At 41.3% G+C, this 24,593-nt stretch overlaps 1 protein-coding gene across 8 annotated transcripts in view; it reads right to left on the bottom strand.

The window, feature by feature from the left end:
• The window catches only part of CALD1 (caldesmon 1), a 261,433-nt gene that overhangs the window by 216,119 nt on the left and 20,721 nt on the right, over nucleotides 1–24,593 (bottom strand). For 6 of the 8 annotated variants that reach the window (XM_026714525.2, XM_087935120.1, XM_087935122.1 and 3 more), the window contains exon 1: nucleotides 4,647–4,968. The exons of 1 other annotated variant lie outside the window; for it this stretch is intronic. The gene's annotated coding sequence lies outside the window, so the exon portion shown is untranslated. Of the gene's footprint in view, nucleotides 1–4,646; nucleotides 4,969–24,593 lie in introns of those variants that run through there. One more of the 8 variants, XM_087935125.1, reaches the window with a different exon arrangement.

Raw genomic sequence — 24,593 nt, 5'->3', positions numbered from 1 at the left:
CTAAGAGTATATTTTGAATAGCATACTTTTGCATGTAGCTGAAGTTTTGAAAGTACAGTCAACTGGGATAAATAGTCATGTTTTTTTAAAAAAAAAAAACCGGCAGATGGAATCTGAAAGAAGCATTACAAGTTCTGTCTTATCTTTTCCATTCCATCTCTAGCTAACTGTATTCATTTCTACATTAATGACTATTTGCTGGTGCACCTCTTCCCTGTAGTGATTAAAGGGCATTAATAAACTCATTTATCCACTCCATTCATTTTCAAATGTCTGAACTTCTTCCATTCATGGACAAAGGGCTTCCAGGCAGGCAGCCTACATACATAATTGAAGATCAGTGCTTGGAATGGTGAGATCGCTGGGCTTATCAGCAGACCATGATAGTAACTAATTATAACCCAAAGCAGAAAAGCTTGCACGTTCATAAACATCACTGGCAGCCAAGAGATATGCATGCTCCCAGTTGCCAGTTGGAAATGGGCTACCCATGGATAAGGAAAAGATAAAGAGGGAAGCATTAAAGGAAGACTTCTGCGGAACCACACGGAAAGCAGAATCTGGTAAAAGAGAAGTGGGCGAGGGGGAAGAAAGATAGTTGGGCAGCAGAAGTCATATTACAAGAAAGCTTGGTATTTGCTTAAAGTTGCCTTGGAGAGGAAAAGTGGTTGTAGAAAACAGCAAAAGAGAATTGAATATCTCTGTAGCCGCCTCAACAAAAGAATTGCAATTCTCCCACTGTAATGGGAGAACAGACGGTAGGCTCAGAAAAGGATAAGAAAGTAAGACTGCGACAATGCCAGGCAAAAGATGCTACTGCATCATTAATAAAATAGACCTTCTACCTTATATTCTTATATCTTTTGGCTAAATGTGGTCTTGTCAGAGGCAACTGGACTTTCTGGTTTTTCTTTGAAGACATATGGCTTCTCATCCAAGAAACTTCTTCAGCTCATGACCCTAACCTGGATGCCTGAGAATCTCCATAGACACATAGACTTAAACTGCAATGCAAAAGAAACAGATATAACTCTGTTTCAAGGTAGGTTGGCTGTTCTTCTTTAAAAGAGCAATGAACCCAGGTTATGTTTTACTCTACCCCACTAACAGGAAGCAGAGAAGGGAAAATAGAATCACTTCTTGATATGTTACAGGATACTATGACACCGTTTTTTCTGTCCTATCCCAAAGCATCCAAGAAGCCATCTTCCAAACTATGCAAAGAACTCCACGTCTGCTTTCAAAAATAAGGGCTTTATCCTGAACAATGCAACTAGACAGGGCCCAAACAAACTTGTTTTGCTGAAAATAGCAACTGCAGAAGGGCAAGGTTAGGAATATAATTCAGAACAGGGTTGCACTGGCGGGTACGAAAGAGTTAACCCTTTTCTCCAAACCAAAAGTCTAAAGTCACTCAATTTCAAAGCTGAGTTATAGGCAGCTGTTGGCAATAAACCAAGAACTGAGTCAGAGAGTTCAAGCCAAGAGATGCTGAGAAAAAGCACAATCAAATTGGGAAAACCATTTTGCTCACTAGCTTAAACAGCAAACTTTTTATAGCCTTTCCTAACCAGGATGAACCCTTTGCCAGCATGGGTGGATGAGGCCAGAATCTGAGGTCATTTCTAACCATTCCAAGATGCAATTCCAGGAGGAGACAATGGTTATACCTCACAGTTCTGAGCTTTTTCCTCTTCAGACCAGGTGCTACTAGCCAATTCATGATCTCCCACATTACAATTATTTTATCTTTCCAATTCTCAGGCAGTGGGACTATCTCCATCACAGCTGCCTAAAGTCATAAGGATCAATGCTTCTTCACATATATGTGTGTGTGTGTGTGTGTGTGTGTGTGTGTGTAATACCACTCACGCATCATCACAAAATCTCCAGAACCATAAAGCCTACCAACTTGAAATTTGGCACGTATGTTCCTCTTGGCTTCTAGGTGCTCACTAAGAAAGGGTTTTTCACAATGACCATCAGAACATTAGTATTTCATATATTATTATTTCGCTCTGTTGCTATTGAGTTCTACTGCCCCTCCCCACCTGAAAAGAAATCTGTTCCAAATGCAAAACACAAGCAGAAGAAAGGTGTTTCAGTTTTATTTTCACAGCACCGAGCAGCTTTAGTACAGAACAGTTGAGCTAAGCAACGCCCAGGCTCCTTGCTGTCTCCTTTTTGCTCACATAGCAAATACGGTTTCAGTTTCCATGTTTCAGTTTCCAAACAGCCCTCAACTCTCTCACACATTGACAGGACGCTAGCCAGATGAATACCGATGGATGCTGGTAGACAGAGGCCCAATTTCCCCCTTATTTTCCTCCCAAAAAACTAAGTCCGATCACATCGTTTCATAGCGAAGCACGGGTACAGAGCTAGTGTTATCATATATTATAAGATCACAATTGTGTGCAGGTAGTCCTCGATTTATGACCACATTTGAGTCCAAAATTTCTGTTGCTAAGTGAAACATTTGAGAGGTGAATTTTTCCCCATTTTGCAACCTTTCTTGCCACAGTTGTTCAGTGAACCACTGAAGCTATTAGTTACAAGGTTGTTAAGTGAATCTGGCTTCCCCATTGACTTTGCTTGCTAGAAGATCTCCAAAAGTGATCACATGATCCTGAAACCATCAGTTGCCACACTTCTGAATTTTGATCATGTGACCCTGGGGGTGCTGCAACAGTCATAAGTGTGAAAAATAGCAATAGCACTATAGCAATAGCATTTGGACTTATATACTGCTTTACAGTGCTTCACAGACCTCTCTAAGCGGTTTTACAGAGTCAGCCTATTGCCCTCAACAATCTGGGTCCTCATTTTACCCACCTTGGAAGGATGAATCAACCTTGAGCCTGGTGAGATTTGAACTGTCAAACTGCAAGCAGCTGGCTTCAGCAGAAGTAGCTTGCAGTATATGGTCATAAGTCACTTTTTTCAATGCCACTGTAACTTTGAACGGGCTAAACGAACTGTTTTAAGTCAAGGACCACCTATACATACCTGTCATCTCTTTTCTAGCTCAATAATGATGGTGCTTTCCCTTTTCAAAACCATCCCTTAAAGCAGGATGCCCTTGCAGGTGGACCAATGGAAAGCTGGTAGAATTGAGGATAATAAAAAATTGTTGTAACTTCAAAGCATCCGCCCTTTGGCCACCTCACAACTAGATACATGAAGGACACCACATTCTATCCTTGACAATTGTTTTCTTTGGAATAATTTCTCTTTCATCAAATTAAATGAGACGTCATGGAAAAGAGAATTTCTTGCCTGACCTTTGATTTGATAGTCTTTCCATGTCGTACCTATGAGATCGCATGCTTGATAGGGAATTTCTTCCATAATGATTACTCCTGAATAATACCAATGTATACCAACACATCTCTCAATCTATTTTTTAAGGTGCTTTATGCACCTAAAATACTTAAAAGTTCGATTTTAATAAAGCCTACAGAGAAAGAACTTGGTATAGTCCAACTTTATCTCTCAAATTGCAAAAGGATTGGTGTAGAAATTCCTGGTAGATTTTGTTTTTTCTGTATTATGACAAAAAAAGAAGCAGGAGAGTTTTGAAAAAACTATTTTGCTATCCATCAAATACTTTCTGAGAAAACATTCCTTGTGCTGTGATTGAACGAGGAAAAGCAATACCCTTCCGCTCTCGTTTAAATTGTCCTTCTATTGTTTTCCCGTTTTTTATCCTCATCATGATCAGCCTCCACAAACTCAATGCTCTGTGCTCTCTTAAATTCTCTGAGCATGGCAAAAATGCTCCAATTTTTTAAAACAAACTACTTTCTCCTTTCTCCTTTCTTTCTTTCTTTCTTTCTCTTTCTTCTCTCTTTCTGGAATGAAACCCTGCCTCACCCACATACAAACATGACTGTCCAAAAGATTCACCCATGGACAGTTTCTTGTATGAATCAAAAAGTGTCCTTCATTAGAAACATTTTGGCTGTTGGGGAGCAAGGGTAGAAATTAAAAACAGATCAAGTCTATTGTCAACAAAACTCCCACTCACTCAACGCCACCATCTCCCTTTCTAATGAAAGACAATCTGGACAAGATATTTATTTCAACAAGATATCAAAGGCTTCATCTTAATCACAATTTGCCTGATCTGAGTTTGTTGCTAGGTAGCTTTTTGGAATCTGACTTTGGTATTCCCCCACCTCCTATTCTCCTGCTTTAAAAAAAAAAATAACCAAAAGGGAGAAGCACAGAGCTCAATTGCACACCTTTCGTGTCAAGGCTGAGCAGCAGGTACATTTTTCACAGGGGAAAAAGAGGAAGATTGAACTGCAATGCCAGATGTGCAATTAAAGGACCCATAGGTTGAATCACATGCAACCACCCCTCTCCCCACGCAGAAGAGAAAGAGTGCCCTGTGCGTGAGAAAAAAATATGTCTCATGCATGCATGTCCGTATGAGAGTTTTGTCGCTCATTCACCTTCTCATTAAGGTGAGACAGAATGTTAACCAAAAGTGACAGGATTAATTCAACAAAACCTCCATCCTTGCTGATTCCCCTGGATGCCACATCAAAAACTCCACTGAAAAGAATCCAGGGTGGAATTGCAAAAAAGGAACAATGGCAAGTCTTCCTTTCAACTGAGAGCATATTTAAAGCCCTTACCTCTGTAGCAAAGCCCCGTTCTCTGGTCAGTGTAGGAAGGCAGCAGTGGCCGTCCAGACGAGAGAGCACTACTGTACAAAGTGAGGATCTCTGGCTGTCTCTAAACCCCACAAGCCTAATTTACGAAATTGCACTCTCTCCTTGGCCCCTCCCAAAAGTTAGTGCTAAGTGAATACATATCTCTGATGTTTAGAATTGGCAGCCAGTGGCCGGCATTGTCCTCAATTTATTCTAAAAAGCAGCCAATGGCTTGGCTGCAGCCAAAGGTGGGGTCAGCCAGCCTAAGAGATGCCTGTCATTCTCCAGGCACATTCAGGAAGCTGCTCATAAAAATAAAAAAACCCAAGACTTAAAAACCTCTGAAAATTCATACAGGCTGCCAAAATTGTCTTGTTCCATGCACTTTTTTGGTTATCCTTCCCAGGGCCTCTGAAAGTAAATCCTCTGTCAAGAACAATCATAAGAAATGTTAATCTTGGAGAAAGAGGCTCTCCTCTTAAACACAAATAGAGGTGCTCAAAAAAAAATTGAAATCCATTAAAAAAAAAAGCTGGAAAGAGAGAGAGAGAGAGAGAGAGAGAGAGAGAGAGAGAGAGAGAGAGAGATCCAGCTATTTAGGAGAGTGCAGGGACTAACAACATCAAGCAAGCCATTTGCCACAAACAAAATAGAAACTACAGTATATAGTATTTTGGAAATGAATACCAGATGTTTTTAAAGAATGTCCTTTATCAGTCAGAATTGGCTGGGAACAAAAGGGGAGAGGAGGATGCAAAAATGGCAAAGCCGACTCTGAAAACATTCTGGGTAAGGAGGAAGATTTCCTATTTGCTTGTGTGACTTTAAACATCCCCCCCACCCCCGCTCCAAAAAACCCACCTCCCCTCTTGGTTATTTCTTCTGGCATATACAATTTTAGAAAACATATCCCTGATTATAACTTTTTCAGACATATTATTAGGATTATCTATCTACAGTATCTATCTATCTATCTATCCATCCATCCATCTATCCATCCATCCATCTATCCATCCATCCATCTATCCATCCATCTATCTATCCATCTATCTATCCATCTATCTATCTACAAAATAACAAAGTTAGAAGGGATCTTAGAGGTCTTCTATCCAACCCCTTCCTCAAGCAGGAGACTCTATACCATTTCAAACAAACGGCTGTCAATCTCATCTTAAAAACCTCCAGTTATAGAGCACCTACAACTTCCAGAGGCAAGCCGTTCCACAGATTAATTGTTCTTGGTGATAGGAAATTTCTCCTTCACTCAGGGTTGGATCTCCCTTTAACAGTGTTCCACTCCCTTGTTTCTCGTCCTGCTGTCAGGTGAGTTGGAAAATAGGTCAATTCTTTTTATGTTCAGCTGAGCAAGGGCCATAGTCCAGGACATTTGTAGAAAGTTATGTTAGACCCTTCCAGCCTAAATGTCTCAAACTACAGCCAGGTAAAAGAAGATGCAAAGGAGATGTTGAGAGAGAAAAGCACACACGACTGAACTAAGGTACTGTTAGACAGTGTAGCACTTCCAGCCCCCTATTTTGCAGAACAGAGACTCTTTTGCATGCAAAAGAGAGGCAGGGTGTGTGTGTGTGATAGTTCTTTTGGAGGGTTTTTTGTTGTCGGTTCTCCAACCAGAAAGCATGATCATTCCATGAGATCCAAGATCATCCAGGTCATAATTGTGGTGACCCGGGGTGGTGGCACAAAGGCAACACAGTCAGATAATCAGTAGGAATCCTTTCATTAGCTTCAACTTTGCCCCCAATGTCCTGGTTACCTTCTGGCTGGAGGAAAACTCTCCCAGGAACAGACTTTGGCTGCAGAGAATCAAGTCCAAAACATGGTCAACAAAAACTGTAACTATAAGTCCAATCAAGGCAAGATGAGGTAATTAGTCCAGCAGAGCAAGAGAAGGAATTCCAGACATAAAGGAACGGCAGTAATTCAACCCAGTTGAGAGGATGCCAGGCAGGCAGATAACCAAAGTCAACACAAGATAAACTCATGTTTGTTCCCAGTGTGAAAAGTGAACAAGAGTAAAGCCATTTCATGCCATTTTTGATCAGAATATTACTTTATGATCAGACCTCATTTTGTAAGCTGTGTTTCAAAAGTATATTCCAGTAAACTTTCTAGAGGAAGTAGTTTTCCAAGGAGGGATTGTGACAGTTATTGAAACACCTTTAACCACAAAGAAGCAACTGTATCCTGTTTTAAGATGAATCATTGTAACGTTAGTTCCTTGTAAAATAGGATAAAAAGATGAGTGTAACTGTGTTCGAGGTTCCATCTTTTGCCTTGGATGTGAACCCGTTCTACAGAATTGTAAGAATAAAAGCAATCTGAATGAAGATCTGTGTCGTGTTGATATTTGTGTGAAGTCAATCTGACAATCTGGCGAGCCAGGGGGGAGGCTTCACGGTGATCCTCGGCGTTTGGGGACAGGTGAGTTGTGGCCACTCAGTCTCCTTTAGAGACAACCCTTCTCCCCGATCGCTGAGAGGTCCCAGGAGCCTCCGAATCCCAATACCCAGAGAGAAAATTGTGGCCGACCGGACTTCGAGAGATAGAGTGATAGAGTGACGGTACCGTCTGGAGAAATGGTCTGGGACCATATAGAAGCCTGAGTCGGGGACGCCCGCACATCCGCAAACCCGAGGAGGGTCCCGGAGTGATCAGGTAAATTTGTTCCTTTTCAATAGGAGTAGAATTGAAGGCACGTCCTTAAATTTTCTTCTGGGAAGAAAGTCCAGCGCCTGCTGGAGGATTGGGGCTAGGAAGAGAGGTCCTTAAACTCTCTGGGAGAATCCAGCGCTTGCTGGAGGACTGGGACTGGTGAGTCAAGGCTCTGGGAGCCTGAAAGAATAGAAATGGGGAAAGGACAAAGTGAGGGTCTTGGAGACCTGGAAGAAGCCTGTCTGGGACAGGGAAGATTTGACAAAGGCAGCAAACCTATTCCGGTGGATTCGCCTTTGGGACAACTGTTGCAACAATGGTTCTCCCCGAATCTCAAACATTTTACCCGGAATCTTGAGAAGAAGCACATGATTTATTTGTGCAAATATAGGTGGCCAAAATATCCTCTGATTGATTCTAAATTTCCATATCACTGGAGTCCTGAGGGGAAACCAGTACCTATTGGATGACCAAATTGTGAGACTATATTCTCCAACACAAAATGACCACCCAAATTGCATAGAGATGTTCAAAATTTTCCCTTCAGCCAAAAACCTGAAGTGGATGCATTTCCTCTTAGGGAAGTCCCTAATGGGATCAATGCTGCAGGCAATCCGGTGACAGTCTTTGTGGCTGTCCCCATAAAACCAGCCGAGTTGCGAGAATTGAAGAAGACTCTTCCAAAGCTTCATGAAAATGCTCATGAGGTGGCCGAACAGTTAGAGCTATGGTTGGGTCTGAATGATTACACTCATCAGGAGCTGATGTACATTTTGGGACATCTATTTACTCCTGAGGAGCGAATCTCATCCAGACCTCAGCCTGGAGAGTGTGGAATGAAAGAGTGAATGGAAACAAGGGGCAGTGGCAAGAGATCAAAAATTCCCCATAGAAAATTCAGAAAATGGAATTGGGGAGCTGTGGGAATGGTTGATCTCCTGAAAGCAGCCCAACAAGTTTTTGTGAACAGAGACACTGTAAAAAAACCAGACAGAAATCACAAATGATGGTTGCAGCTGTATAGGCTGCAACAAAGAGCAAGTAAAGAAAAGTAGGAATTTTGAATTTTGGGAAGGGTCCAATTGGAGAAAGAAGAGAGAATTTTTGGGGATACAAGCAGGAAGTTTTCAAGATAGAGGAAGAGGTTCCAGAGGAAGAGGCATGGGAATGAGACAGCCTGGAATGGATAAGAGTTGCTTCAGGTGTGGGAAGGAAGGTCACTTTGCGCGCAGTGTCCTACCAACCAAGAAGAGTGGAGTTATGCATTGTATGATGATTAGGGCTGTTCTGGCTCCTTTAAGAGGACCTGCGGGGAGCCATTGGTAAACATTTTAGTGGGTCCTAACCATCAGGAGCAGCTGTTCCTGATAGACACCGGCGCAAGCCGGACTTCTGTGTGTGACCTGGTAGAAGGTGCACATAGATCAAGGAAAGTGATAAAAGTAGAAGGGGTGAGTGGAAAATCTCAGGATGTGAGTGTGTTTGAACAAATTAGACTAGAAATGAATGAAGTGGTGACTGAAGCTGAAGTGTTGTATATTCCTGATTCTGGAGTGAATTTGCTGGGGAGAGATTTGTTGCCTGTGTTCAGTATCCAGCTGTGGGATACCGGGAAGGAAATAAGGATGATTAGTTAATGATTTGAGAAGGATCTCCTGATCCCTATACTATCTTGGAACGAATTCCTCCCAAAGACTGTGATAGATCTGAAGGATGCCTTCTGGGCATGCCCCTTGAGGAGGGAAGTAGAGACCTGTTTTGCATTTGAATGGAATGATCCTGAGACTGGGAGAAAACAGCAGTTAAGGTGGACATTACTTCCCCAGGGCTATACTGAGAGCTCTTTTGTTGTTTGGACAGGCTTTGGAAGAAAAGTTAGTGTCTTTTGAGAAAGGGAAAGGGATCATGTTGATTCAGTATGTGGATGACTTGTTGTTGACTGGGGAGAAAGAGAAAGAGGTTAGAGCAGCATCTGTGGCTTTGTTAAATTGGCTGAAAGAACAAGGACTAAAAGTCTCAAGGAAAAGATTCAGTTTGTTGAAAAAAAGGTGAAGTATTTAGGACATGTTATTCAAGAGGGGTGAGATCCCTAGATCCTGAGCGGGTAAAGGGACTGATGAGTTTGGCACCCCAAGAAATAAGACAGAGGTAAGAAGAAGTTTAGGAATGATTAATTATTGCAGGGCTTGGTTGGATGGACATGCTAGCATGGTGAACTTTCTGAATCAGAAATTGCAGGAAAAGATGAAGGGATAGAGTGGAGTACAGAGGATGAGGAAAGGTGGGAAAAGATAAAGGAAGCATTAGCAACAGCACCAGTGTTAGCCCTTCCGAATTTAAGGTTACCTTTTCATTTGTACGTGTCAGCTAAGGAAGGGGTGGCAGTAGGAGTGCTTGCTCAGAAAAGGGGGCGATTTCAACCCATCGCCTTCCTGAGCAAGACTTTGGAGCCTGTGGTGAGAGGATGGCTAGTATGTGTACTAAGGTGAGGCAGGACTTAGAGGAAGTTCCCTGGATGAGGGAGAACGATGGTTTGTAGATGGTTCTAGTAGAGTGGAAGGAGGTGTAAAGAAAGGCTGGGTATGCCATTGTTACTCAGTCTGGGGAGGTGATTGATGATCAGCTCAGAAATGTGAACTTTTTGCATTAAAGAGGGCTCTGGAATTGGTTGAGGGGTTGGATGTCACTGTGTGGACAGATTCAAAGTATGCTTGGGGTGTGGTTCATACGTTTGGGAAAATTTGGCAAGAGAAAGAGGATTCATCAAGGCTGATGGGAAACAGATAGAACAATTGGGATTAGTGGAAGGAGTGCTGAAAGCTTTGATACTTCCTCATAAGGTAGCAGTGGTACACGTAAATGCACACCAGAAAGGGACAGAAGTTGAAGTAGTGGGAAATAGATGGGCAGACAAATGGGCAAAAGAAGCAGCTGGGGAGGTAATCCTGCAGATGGTATCAGTACCCATGTTGCAAGAAGAGCCCGAAGAAGCTTGGGAACCAGATGAAGAAAAGATCAGGGAAAAGTTGAAGAAAGAGGGGTGTCATAAAGCTGAGAAAGGATGGGTAACAACAGATGGGGTTAGAGTGTTGTCTGAAACCCAAATGAGAAATGTTATGCAGTACTTACATGAGGGAAGTCATTGGGGAACTGAAGCTTTAGTTCAGGCAGTCAAGCCCACATATTGGAGTTTGAATATGTGGACTACTGCACATGCTATTTGTTGGAAATGTTTAATATGTCTAAAGTAAATAAGTCATCAGCATGGAAAACAGAAAGGGGGGGTAGACCCTTGTGCCACCTAGTGGGAGTTGGAAATATTTACTGGTTATTAAAGATCATTTGACTGGATGGATGGAGGCCTACCCTGTCAGGCAGGCAACAGCTGCCACAGTGACTAAGATTCTGCTGGAACAAATCATACCCAGATATGGCATGCCAGAGGTAGTAGATTCAGACAGAGGCACACATTTTACACAAAAGATATTACAAGAAGTCATGAGGGCTGTGGGGGTGAAATGGAATTTACACACCCCGTGGCACCCAGAATCCAGTTCTAAAGTGGAGAGGGGGAATGCCGAATTGAAGAAACATTTGACCAAATTACAATTGGAAAATGGGTTTCCATGGACAAAGAAGTTATCCTTGGCACTACTCAGAATCAGAACATGTCCCTGGAAAGAAACTGGGGTCTCTCCATTTGAGATGCTAATGGGGTGACCCTACTTGGCAAAAATAGGGAATCCAATTCCTGAATTCAAAGATTTGTTCTTGAGAAAATATTTGCAGACACTGTCCAGGTCTTTGCTTTCTCTTCATAAACAGGGATTGTTGGTGCAACGACCACCTCTTGCTGGCAGCCAACATCCCCATGAAGTTGGAGACTGGATCCTGATAAAAACTTGGAGGACTGAGAAATTGCAACCTAGCTGGGAAGGACCGTATCAAGTGCTTCTTACCACGGAATCTGCTGTCTGGATGAAAGAAAGTGGATGGACCCACTACAGTCGTGTGAAAGCTGCACCAGAACCTGAGAAGCCGTGGAGAAGCCACCCAGTGGAAGGACAACCTTTGAAATTGACTCTGAGGAAATAATTGGGACTGAGAAATATGTTTCTGTGTATTTCAACTGCACTTGTGAGTGTTTTTGTCTTACAACAGGTTGGAAGAGCAGGAACCGAACAGACTGAACATGTGCAAAGATCTGGAGACCTGGGAGATGACTTGTGGACAGAGAATTCGTATATTAAGGACATCAGGAAGACCGCACAAACCTAGAATCTGACAAATTGTTGGTTGTGTATGCATATGCCTGGAACAGGGAAAGGAGGGGTTATATTGCATGGAATACCACTAACACGACAGATGATGGTGCCAGATGGGACAATTGAGACTGGACCTGTGGGTGGGGCTGTAACAAACAAGGTATTCATTCAATTAAGGGAGACAGCCTATGTTTGCTTTAAAAGAAGTGTTAAAGGAGGACCATTCCTTGGAGATTGGGAAAAGTGTAATAAGACTTTTGAAATGCCTGCAACATGTTTCAATCATAGTATAGTTAATGCTTATGAATGTAAGAAAGAATATCTGCCATTCTGGAAAAATTATTGTCAAATGTGTGTTTACTTTGAGGACATGATTAACTGGACTAGAGTGTCAAACTTAACTTGGACTATGAGAAGGAATAAATGGTTGCTGTGTGGGAAGTACGCTTATAGAGAAATACCAAAATTATGGTCAGGCACTTGCACTATGGGGTATGTGTTACCTGCAGTTTACAAGTTGGACGAACTACCCAACACTCGAATCCGGAATAAAAGAGAGGTTGATTCTGGGATACATCATAGGTCTTGGTATGAGGGATTAGCAAGAGCCCTAATATTCCCTCTTGGGGTAGGGATGAACTATAGGGATATGACTCGAATGAACAACTTTACTATTGCCATGTTTAATTACACCGTTAGAAGTATTAAGATGATTAATTAGGAATTATCTGAAGTCAGGCAAGTGACCCTGCAGAATAGATATGCTTTGGACATAGTCCTTGCAGCAAAGGGAGGAGTATGTGCTCTGGTACATTCCCACTGTTGCACATATATCCATGACTATGAGCCCAATATCACTAGAAGATCGAATTCATGAATATCAGAAGGAATGGGATGAGTCAGGTATAGCAGGAGCATTGTGGGATGCCCTATAGTCCTGGTTACCTGATGGTTCCTGGTGGAAATCTATTCTGACCACTGTTGTAGCCATAGTAGTTATGTTGATATGTTTATGCTGCTGTATACAATGTATTCCAAACTTGATAAACATGTGGGTGCAAAATTGGGGAAAGATTAAGTTCACTAAGGACGAATCAGAGAAATTGTTATACAGCATTTCAGGGGATGTGCTACAAAAAGTGAGTCGGGATTTATGTGCTTTTGAAACAGAAATGATCCAGAAAAGGGGGGAATTGTGAAAAGTGAACAAGAGTAAAGCCATTTCATGCCATTTTTGATCAGAATATTACTTTATGATCAGACCTCATTTTGTAAGCTGTGTTTCAAAAGTATATTCCAGTAAACTTTCTAGAGGAAGTAGTTTTCCAAGGAGGGATTGTGACAGTTATTGAAACACCTTTAACCACAAAGAAGCAACTGTATCCTGTTTTAAGATGAATCATTGTAACGTTAGTTCCTTGTAAAATAGGATAAAAAGATGAGTGTAACTGTGTTCGAGGTTCCATCTTTTGCCTTGGATGTGAACCCAATTCTGCAGAATTGTAAGAATAAAAGCAATCTGAATGAAGATCCGTGTCGTGTTGATATTTGTGTGAAGGCAATCTGACACCAGCAGCCAACACTCTCAGCTGGCTTCTCTTTTAAACTCTCTTCCCAGGTGTGCCTAATGAAGGGAATCAGGGCCCTTTACTCCCCCATAAGCCATGCAACCCATGTTGCTCTCTTCTCTGTTCTTCCCTGCATGCCCTAGGATGAAGAGGGGGTGGGCCTAGGTCTTCCTCTCCCTTGCTCTACCTCTTCCCTGCTCTGCCCAGCCGGACTTTGCCCTTCTTCAGTTTCCTTCACAGCCAATGAAGTCACACTCCTGCTCCCTCTCAGCTGTTCATCTTCCTCCTTGGATTCAGATTCCGACAGGGGCATGACAATAGTTGTCCCAAAGATGCTTTTTCCAAAATGGAACTGGACTATCTTGGGGGTGGGTTTTTTGAAAACAATTCACTTCTCATCCAAGAAGCTTCTTCAGAACTTTCAGACCACAAGACCAGAAGAATGATTTCTACTGTTTTTGTTTTTATTCTCTTGCCATCCAAGACAAGGCCTAATGCTACCTGCTACCTTCTTCTGACAGGGCTCTAATGTCTAGAAATGAACACCCCTTGGGGTTGGAGAATTGGTTGCAAAAGTCTGCCAGATCCAAAAAGCCTACTTCCTCCATGGTCTCTTGAAATCCTCTTCACTCTCTACAACATGGGGAAGAAGACAGTGGAAGCAATTCTGTAATCCCTGTGCTGAAGCACTGGTCTGCTTTGTCATGGACATGCCAACTGGAGAGCTGAAATGAAGAGAGAGACAGAGACAGAGAGACAGAGAGGGGAATGGGGAGGGAGGGAGGGAGGGAGAGGAGGAAAGGGGAGAGGAGGGGAGAGACAGTGGGGAGAAAGAGAGAAAAGGAGAGGGGGAGAGAGACACAGAGGGGGAGGGGGAGAGAGGGAAAGACAGAGAGCAGGAGAGGGGAGAAAGGGGGAGAGAGGGGGAGAGGGGAGAGAGAAATAAGGAGGGGGAGAGAGAAGGAGAGGGGAGAGGGGGAGAGAGAAGAAGGGAGAGACAGACCAAGGAGGAGAGAGAGAAGGAGTGGGAGATGAAGGGAGAGAAGGAGAGAGAAGGAGACAGAGAGAAGGAGAGGAGAGGGGGGGAGACAGAGGGGGGAGAGAAGAATATCAAAAGAAAGAGAGGGGAGGGAGGGAGAGGGAGAGGGAGAGAGAGGGAGAAAGAGAAAGAGAAAGAGAAAGAGGGGGGGGGAATCTGATTTGGGTTGGAGAGTATTCACGCAGTGGACCAAACACACAAAAAGACACTCCAAGTCAAGGAAATGATACATATCACTGTGCTATTTTTGAAAACCAAAGCAACATGCAAATAGACAACATCTTCACAAAATTGAGCAAGGGAGACATCAGGGTTTGGTTCTCTTCGTTGAGATAACCATCCAGGTGAAGTAGTTTGCAACTGCCATCATGCCTATTGAGTTGGGGGATGTATATTCTCTGTTCATCTCACGTATTCTCAGAAATGCAAGCTGGCTGCTGCCTTGAACCTTCCACGGTCATCATTCCTCAGCCACTCCAGCAAGCGTTCGTTGCGGCTGAACCCTTTTCCAAGAGGTGTCCGTAACATGTGAACAGATCTTGGTGTGATCGTGGTTCACAGACACTCACCAGCATTTGGATGAAATGCATAACTGCTAGAATTATAACTAGAGACTTTACAGTTGGCTGGAGAGAGAAAAACCTTGACACATAACTCTATTTCAGTTGGAAGCTTGACAGCTGTAGGTGAGTGAGACTTTAAACTCAATCTGTCGGTGTTTCCTCGATGAAATGCAAAAGTTGAAGGCAGGATCAGAGTGCCAAGCCTGACAAACGATCGTACGGAAAATGAATTCTTGTTCAGAAAGAAAATTAAAATTAAAACAAGCAAGTACAGGTAGTCCTTGACTTATGACCACAGTGGAGCCCAAAATTTCTGTTGCTAAGCACGTGTCAGGATTCTGGCAGTTACTCCAATTAAATCATGAGCCCTGAGACAGTTACGCGAATTTTGCCCCATTTTACGACCTTCCTTGCCAGAATTGTTAAGTGAATCACTGCAGTTGTTAAACCAATGACACGGTTGTTAAGTGAATCTGGTTTTCCCGCCGACTTTGTGTGTCAGAAGGTCACAAAAAGTGATCACATGACCCCAGGACACTGCAACCATCATAAATGTGAGTCAGTTGACCAGCATCTGCATTTTGATCACGTGACCAGGGGGATGCTGCAATGGTCATAAGTCTGAAAAACAGTTATAAGTCACTTTTTTCAGTGTTGTCGTAACTTTGAATGGTCACTGAACAAACTGTTGTAAGTCGAGGACTGACTTTATCATCCAGCCAGTTTGATGACTTAGGTAAAGATTCCCCTTGCAACTAGGGGGTGATGCTCATCCCCGTTACAAAACTGAAGAGCCAGCATGGTCCAAAGACGTCTCCGTGGTCATGTGGCCGGCATGTCTGGACGCCAAAGGCCCATGGAACGCTGTTACCTTCCCACCAAAGGGGTCCCTATTTTTCTACTTGCATTTTTACGTGCTTTCAAACTGCTAGGTTGGAAGAAGCCGAGACAAGTAACAGGAGCTCACTCCATTATGTGGCATTAGGGATTTCAACCACTGAACTGCTGACCTTTTTGATCGACAAGCTAAGCATCTTAGCCACTGAGCCACCGCGTCCCCTTTAAATTAAATTAAACTAAAATTAGGTGCAAGCGAACCGTAGCAATCCCATCTTTTCCCAGTTCATTGATAAATTACATAAAGATTAACCCTGAATTGATTGGTTGGTTGAAATTCGCTCTGCCTGGAATCAGAAGCTAGTGAAGATAGAAATTTTATATTTGAGAAATTTACATTCCGAGAGAAGTTGGCCTTCTTCATTGAAGCGATAAAACTGGGTCTCTCTGAACTATTTCGAAGTCCAATACTATTTCAAGAGTTGAGAGAGGTATAATTTTGCAGCTGTTGTTTTTTAATATATATATATATATATATTATATATCCCTGCTAAAGTCCTCAGAGAAATGGAGACATGAGCATCTTACTTTTTTAAAAAAGAAGCTTTTGGCCAGGAAATGTTGCTCAATTTAGATATTTATAAATTCCCTCCATAGTTAGACAGCTAAGCATAGGCAAGGCTTGTTGGCCAAGATCCTTCTCTCTGATATTTACTTACTTATGCCAAGAGAATAATTTTCTTCAGTACTTCCAAAATGTAATATGTTTTTCCTCTTCTTTCCATGGGCAATCTAAAATTAAATGGTCCAGACAGGATTTTCTATTTTGCTTTGTTGTTGTTTTTATGATTTTCATTACCCTTCTCTAACTTATTCCAATTCCTCTGAACATTCTTCAAGTGTTGTCCCTAGCACTCAACAGTATACTTTAAGTCGGGGGTGTCTCCAAAATTGGATACTTTAAGACTTGTGGACTTCAATTCCCAGCCATTCCCATGGCTGGCTAGGGAATTCTGGGAGTTGAAGTTCACATATCTGAACCTGGAGAGAGAGGGGGGTTGAGAAACACGGGTCTAAATGAAGGCCTTTGTACTTGTCTCTGTTAAGTTTCATTTTGTTACTTCAAGTTTTTTTTAATTTGATTTGATTCCTCTTTTTCTTTGTTTCATTTAATTAGTTTTCTTTAAACACTGAGGAGAAGCCCTACATTATATCTTTGTTCTTCCCATCTCTATCTATGTCACAGTGTACAACTTTGGGTGGGCTACTCACAGCCTTTGTATGTTGTGTTGGGGTCACATGCCAATATATGGAGAAGGCCAAGACAAGAAATGAATGGGTCAGGACCAAAACTAAATTTGATTTAAAAAGAATTAAACCTGCATTAACAATACATCATAAGGCAGCAATTCAGTAATTGGCTGCTCTTGAAAGCTAAGTAGAGTTAGAGTTGGTTAATATTTGGAAGGGAGACTTCTTGGGCTGAATCTAGACTGTGAAGTCAAACAAACAAACAAAAGATTATTGAAAAGGACCTGCTTCCTTTCCCCCAAAAAACAACACTATGCTCATGCATTCACTAAGCATCAAATTCCACTGAAGATTCTTTCCTTTCTTAATATGATTATTTTCTGCATTTATGTTGTCTGTGCCATTAAAAATTGTGCCTTAGCTGCAGCTTTGGAAGGAAACGTTGGGGAGTTCCAGAAAGGCATGTATGCTTCTCAAATGAGAAGTCTGCAAGATACCATATCAAATTTTCTCCAGACAGTTTGGTTTAGTGGTTAAGGTACCAGGCCAGAAAGTGGAAGACCATGAATTCAAGTCCCATCTTAGCCATGAAAGCCAGTTGGGTAACTTTGGACCAGTCCTTACCTCTCAGCCCAACCCCCAAACACAGTTGCTGTTGTGGGGAAAATAAGTGGAGGATGGTATGATAGATATGTTCACTGCCTCGAGTTATCTGTAAAAATAATAAATAACAAACAAAATAAATAAATAAATAAATACCCTCCAGAATTGTTGGACTACAACTCTCATGTCAGTCATGAATTTTGGGAGTTATAGCTGAACTTGTTTAGCCATTACTTTTCAGACAAAGTATCATCAGGCCAAGACAAGTCATAGCTACTGTTTTGGAAACTGACGGTTTACAGGGCTTCAGTGGCAGGCAGGAAGGAATCTGCGATCGTGCGTGTTTTCTGCCTGGGCTTGCCGCTGGAGCGTCCCGAGCCAGTTGGCTTCAGGGCTAAGCCACCCTGTAGAGGTGGCGAAGAGGGGGAAGATCCCAGCAGGGTCAAGGAAAGCCGCATCTTTCCTACCCAGCTGGCTAAACTCCGTTTCCCGAAGGCAGTAAGAGCTGCGGTCAGAAATGGCCGCCTCAAAGAAGCACTCATCTGGAAAAGAAAGTGCAGGAGGAAGTTAAGAAGTAAAAGTTTTGCCTGACCGGGATAAGAAGCAACAGCTAAGGTACCCTGGAATTTAAATTTTATAAAAGATACATCACTCCCAAAGAAGATTCGGAAGCAGCGAATGAAAGTGAAAAGGGAAAGGTGTTTTTTTTTTCACTCTCCTTCCTTACATTGACAGCGAACAGAGATGAATGAGAAATCAGAAAAATCCGCTTTGGCATCAATAGGTAATTAAACTGGATAATTAAATGTCAAGGGGACAATAAGGATTTCTGAACGCTAAAAAAAAACTTCACCAGTCTTCAAGGGACATTCTGTTGTGAATTAACTGCATTTAGAACTCTTTGAGAAGTTCCCTTCCTTCCATATGGGGTTCAGGGATTTTATAATCCTGTATGCCTATAAATTTATGTTGGATAATTACTAGTGTTTTGCTGACGCAAACTGTCATCATATTTCAGATAGATTAAAGTTTTACTTTTTGTGGTCATTAGATTCTACTCCCTACTTGCATGTATCTCTCCATCTCTATCTTTACTACTTGAACAAGAGTATCCACAAGCAGGGATTAAAAAATATCAAAATGGCAACTCCAACTATGTTGATTGAAGTATGTGTGTAGAATGGGACCTAAACACCATCATTATGGCTACCTTTTGATTATTTACAATTTATATTGACTGTTTCCTAGTATGATCTGATTGTTGATTGTATCCTATGACTATCATTAAGTGTTGTACATTATGATTCTTGATTCTTAACGAATGTACCTTTTCTTTATGTATACTGAGAGTATTTACAACAAGACAAATTCCATGTGTGTCCAATCACACTTGGCCAATAAAGTATTCTATTCTATTCTATTCTATTCTATTCTATTCTATTCTATTCTATTCTATTCTATTCTATTCTATTCTATTCTATGCTATTCTATTCTTACCCCCTATAGACATCTTTGGTTACATAACAGGATATGGCTACTTAAGGGATTGTGTGTCTCCCCAGATCAGGGGTATCAAACTTAAGGGCCGTGGGGGTGCTTAGATCTGGCCTGTGGGGCTACCCTAGAAGCAATGATGGACCGTCCCATGGTGCCTCTGCAATGAAAACAGAGTTGGGCAGTTCTTGCACATTCCCCCAAGCTCTGTTTTCGCAGAGAGAGGGTTGCAGGAGGCTGTCACAGCTGAAAATGGAGCTCATGTCAGGCACCCTGACACAAATGACATCAAGCTGACCACATCCACCCTGGCCGTGCCCACCCTGCCCCCCAAGGTCAAACACAACCCTGATGCATCTCTCAATGAAATCAAGTTTGACACCCCTGCCCCTAGATCAATTGAATCTCACAGGTTTTGACACACTGAATTTCATCAGTTAAACAATGCCATCTCTCAGGACTCAGGAATCGCATCTCCTCAATAGCAGCACCTGCCCGCTGGAATGAGGTTCTCTCAAGATCTGGACAGCCCTCATTATGCTTTGGTTCAGAAGAGCCACAAAGATCTGATTTTTCTGTGGTGGTGCAGTGGTTAGAATGCAGTATTGCAAGATAATTCGGCCGACTGCAAGCAGTTTGATCCTCACCGGCTCATGGTTGACTCAGCCTTCCATCTTTCCGAGGTCAGTAAAATGAGGACCCAGATTGTTGGAGGCAATAGGCTGACTTTGTAAACTGCTTAGAGGGTACCGTAAACCACTGTGAAGCGGTATGTAAGTCTAAGAGCTATTGTTATTTTCACCCAGGCTTTTGATGAGGGAGAATGAGACCACCTTCTTCATTGACCTTGCCATCTTTGTTCTTTAGTGTTTTATTGATTGTAATTCCTTTGTTTAGTTGTGAGCTGCTCAGGATCACTGAGAGTTGGGCTATTATTGTTATGTCTCTATCTCTGATGCAGAATGTAATCCAACTAATGCCCTGTATGTTTTCAAGCTGCTATAAGATGTCCCAAAAGTACTTTTTCCAAAAGGCAACTGGACTGTCTTGGTTTTTTTCTTTGAAAACATTTTGCTTCTCCTCCAAGAAGCTTCTTCAGAACTAAAAAAAAGCTCCTTGGACGAGAAGCGAAACGTTTTTTTTTAAAAAAACTCAAAAGATCCAGTTGCCTTTTGGAAAAAAACACCTTTGGGACAATCATGACCTGGATGATTGAGAATCTCCATAGATGCTGCCATAAGATGCACTACCATTTTGCTTACAACAGAAGGGTGTGAGAAAGAGGTGATATATATTCCTCATTTAGTGGACTTCTTCCCTACCCACCTACATCTTTATGGGCTCATTTTATCTTCACACTTACACAAGCCAATGGAATGATCTATATCATAATAAATCATACACTGTAAACCAAGACAATGTCTTGTCAGCTGTGAACTTGGCCAATGGAATTTACCAGGAAAACTCAGTCTAGCAAACAGAGTGTACACATAGAATTAAGTATAATAACCTTGAGGAGCATAACTATGAATATTCCTTTTTTCAATTCTCTTGGTAAATGTGGATAAAATCCAGAGCTATAAATAAGTTCAGTATGACATTTATTGCTTGTCAGAATTCTTGCTGTCATCACAGTTAACCCCCCCTGAAGGAACTTCTAGAGAAGTGTTCCTCAAACTTTCCACACCTGTGGACTACTAATAAATACAGGAAAATGCGGAGACCACCCAATTAAACAAACACCCCTACCCAAGCTTTCATTTTCAACAGTATGGGAGTTCATGTTTTTTTGGCAAATAAAATGATGGTGTATGCCTTTCCATCCCCTCTATTTTTAAAAAAACAACCCTCAAAAGTAAATTCTGCCCCCCAAAGCTATAATGCAAAATAAAATATGGTAGACATCTGTGAAATACTGGTGGTCTATAGGCCATATTTTGCAAATCACTGATACTTGATTTTTTTAAAAAGCTCTGAGCAGATCAAACCAGTACTACCGTGACAATCTCTTGACATGTAATGGTGACATGGTACTTTGGTTATCTGCAGGGTAAAATTGGCTTTAGAATTTCTCCTCTCTTACAACTATTCTGAATTCTTTATCGCAAGTTGTGTCCATTTTTCTCATGTTTAAGATGAGCAGTCTTTAAAGACATCTTTAAATTATGTGCTTATGTTTAGCTGCATTTATTGTGTCTGTTTATATGAAAATTTTAGAATGCTACATTCCAAGGATATGTTGTGCATGGCAAAAGATATATATTAATAATAAATTAATTATCCATCCCTGTTGTGACATATTTATCCACAGCTAAGGCTACCAGATCTGGGCTGCAACATCTGGATCTACTGCATGTGTATCCATTTATGCCTGCCATTCATTTTACAAGTAAAAAAAGCCCTGTATATATTATAAAAACATTTGTAAAACTGCTGTTTTTATAACATATACTATAAAACTGTAAGTTCTTCTGGAAGGGTGTTAATAATATATGAACCGGCCAATGAATGTCATTTAACTGAACATTCCTCACTTCCGCTAATTCTTTGTTGATCCCCAGCTATGAGTATCAGCCCACAACTGGATAAATGTAGAATTTACTTCTGAATAAACAGGCAGAGGATTTTTATCATTAATTTTCCCTTTTTGCCAAATGCTCTTTTTGAAGCGTTTTGGAATCTGCATGTAAGCAACCCAGATGGCTGTGAGGAAAAAGCTCATAAATCTTGCTAGCCCACCTCCGAATGGCAATTCAAAACAGCTCTTTGAGTTTTCTTTCCATCATATGTTATGGCTATATAACTTGGATCACCGCACTACTCAATATATTTAGACTTCACCCCTCCCTCCTGCAGAAATCTCCCTTTGTTCACTAATTAGTGGAAATGTAGGCATTTCATGAGGTCAACAACATTCAGCTAAAAACTTGGTTGGGGAGGGGGTGGAGTACAGTGTAAAGGTGGCTTATGGCCTGGAAGGTTTTGATTCATGTCCTGATTTTAGCCACAAAATTTCTTGGTAGATGTTTTATATTTGTAAAGAGATGCTGACAAATGTGTTTTGCCCCAGGCCAAGTTCTCAGCTCTTCCATCTCAGCTCTTCCATCATGCTGACGTAGGGCAGGCCTAGTTGGAGAATCCTCATCTGTTGGTGCTAAGGTTAGCAAATCTTGGAAATCGAGACCACACTGAATGGTTTCTAGGTTGTTTGCGGCAAGGGATGTGGGTAGGCTGGGGAGGAAACTGCTTTTTTTATTTATTTATTTTGATTTGTCAGTTGCTTACAAGATAATAGGTATAAGTATATACATAGTTATGAATACATGAAATGGGTACATAAAAGAAAAATAAAAGAAACAATAGGACAGGGACGGTAGGCATGTTGGTGTGCTTATGCACGCCCCCTACAGACCTCTTAGGAAAGGGGTGAGGTAAATAGTAGACAGTCTAAGGTTAAAGTTTTTGGGGTTTGGGGAAGAAACCACAGAGTCAGTTAGAGTGTTCCAGACATTGACCACTGTGTTGCTGAAGTCGTATTTCCTGCAATCAAGTTTGGTGTGGTTAACTTTGAGTTTGTATCTATTGTGTGCTCTTGTGTTGTTATGGTTGAAGCTGAAGTATTCATTGACAGGTAAGTCGTTGCAATGTATGATTTTATATACCAGATCAGACCGAAGACGGCATAATTCAAGGTTTTCTAGGTCTAGAATTTCAAGTCTGGTGGAATAAGGAATTCTACAACGAGTAGAGGAGTGTAGAACTTTTCTTGTGAAATATTTCTGGACTTTCTCAATTGTGCTAATATCAGATACGTAATGTGGGTTCCAGACTGATGAGCTGTGTTCGAGTATTGGTCTAGCAAATGTTTTGTATGCTTTAGTTAGCAGTGTGATATTACCAGAGAAAAAGCTACGTAGGATTAGGTTAACAACTCTTAATGTCTTTTTGGCTATGTAGTTACAGTGGGATCTAGATGTGTATTCCAAGGTCCTTTACAGAGCTTGGATCATCAACAAGGTCTTGACTATTCAGCTTGTATTTTATTTTCTGGGGTTTTTTTGCTAATATGTAAGACAGAGCATTTATTTGTTGAGATTTGAAGTTGCCATTTGTTTGACCATTCTGATACATAGTCGAGGTCTTTTTGAAGAGTAGCAGTATTGTTGGTATTGTCACATGAAGGCCAAAATTCTAAATGATATTAACCACTTTTGATGTATGATCACCTTTTTTACACACCCAAACACAACATTACCATGTTTTCTTAGATTTAGCAGGAGACTTAATTTTATTTATTCCTTATTTGGAATGAAGGGTAGCAGTATTGTCTGTGGTATTGAACAGCTTTACATCATCAGCGAAGAGAACGCAGTTGCTCTTGATATGATCACAGAGGTCATTTATGTAGAGTATGAAGAGAGTTGGTCTTAGAACACTGCCTTGGGCCACTATTGACAGGTACAGAATTTGATAGGACACTCTCAATTTTGACCATTTGTTGTCTGTTTGACAGGAATGCTTCTACCCAGTTATGCAGTTGTCCAGAGATACCATAAGATTTTAGTTTTAGGAGTAGTTTGTCGTGTACCACTGAATCAAAGGCTTTACATAAGTCTATGTAGATTGTGTCTATTGTTTTGCCCTGATCGAGTTGTGTAGTTCATATGTTTTTGCAGTGTAAAGTTGCAGATTACAGGATAGTTTTTTTCCTGAAACCTAATTGTTTATTGGAGAGTAGGTTGTTTGTCTCTAAGTGGAGGATAATGGATTGATTAATAATTGATTCCATGACTTTACAGGTGACGCAGCATAAGGAGATTGATCTGTAATTTTCAACTAGAGCTGAAGAAGTTTCTTGGATGAGAAGTGAAACAAGTGCAAACAAAAACCAAGAAGTCCAGTTGCCTCTTGAAAAAGTACCTTTGGTATGTGAATGGATTGAAGCTGGAGACTACAACTCATGGAGAAGCAATATTGTAATGGAGCTAAAAGAATTGATCCTAGCTGATACCTCAGTTCTATTTCTGGGCCACTTTCAAAGCAACTGTCTTCAGAGTACCATACAGTCAATTAATACAATATTACAGCCAGTAATACATAAGACTGCAGTCTTATCAACATTTACTTTGGCATAGCCTTACTATATCAAGTAAGATAGCTTGCCTAACATCAGGTTAGAAATGCACCCCTTGCATTTGGTACTTAGTGTATACAGAACAAATTTGTCTCTTGTTTGTTTTAAAAAAATGAAAATGGAGATATCTGAAAATCAGTGCTTTTTCCAGTAACCATCATTGGCATAGTGGGAGGTGCTCTGGGTGCTGGAGGGTCACATATAGACTGCTAAGGTAAGGAAATAACATCGATTTGATTTTTTTTTTTCAATTAGGGAATGTTTCTCTTTCTGGCTCTTTTATTCATTTTTTTAAAATCCTTCCTGTTTAGTTTGAGCAACAAATCAGCCTGTTCAGGATTTGGCAGCCATAAAAAGGCAGTTAAAATTCAAAGTACATATTGTAATCTCACCTCAGGTATGAGGTTAGCTACTGGTTATTCATCCCAAAGCATATGGTTAGTGGCAGAACCCTATGGATGTTGCAGGAAGATTTCCAGGTTAACATCACAAGGTTTAATAA

The sequence above is a fragment of the Pseudonaja textilis genome, chromosome 5 (assembly GCF_049901715.1).
Source record: "Pseudonaja textilis isolate UNSWEBS1 chromosome 5, rPseTex1.2, whole genome shotgun sequence".
NCBI classification, from domain to species: Eukaryota; Metazoa; Chordata; class Lepidosauria; order Squamata; family Elapidae; genus Pseudonaja; species Pseudonaja textilis.
The sequence above is the reverse complement of the archived record's forward strand: the minus strand, read 5'-3'. Positions and strand labels throughout refer to the sequence as shown.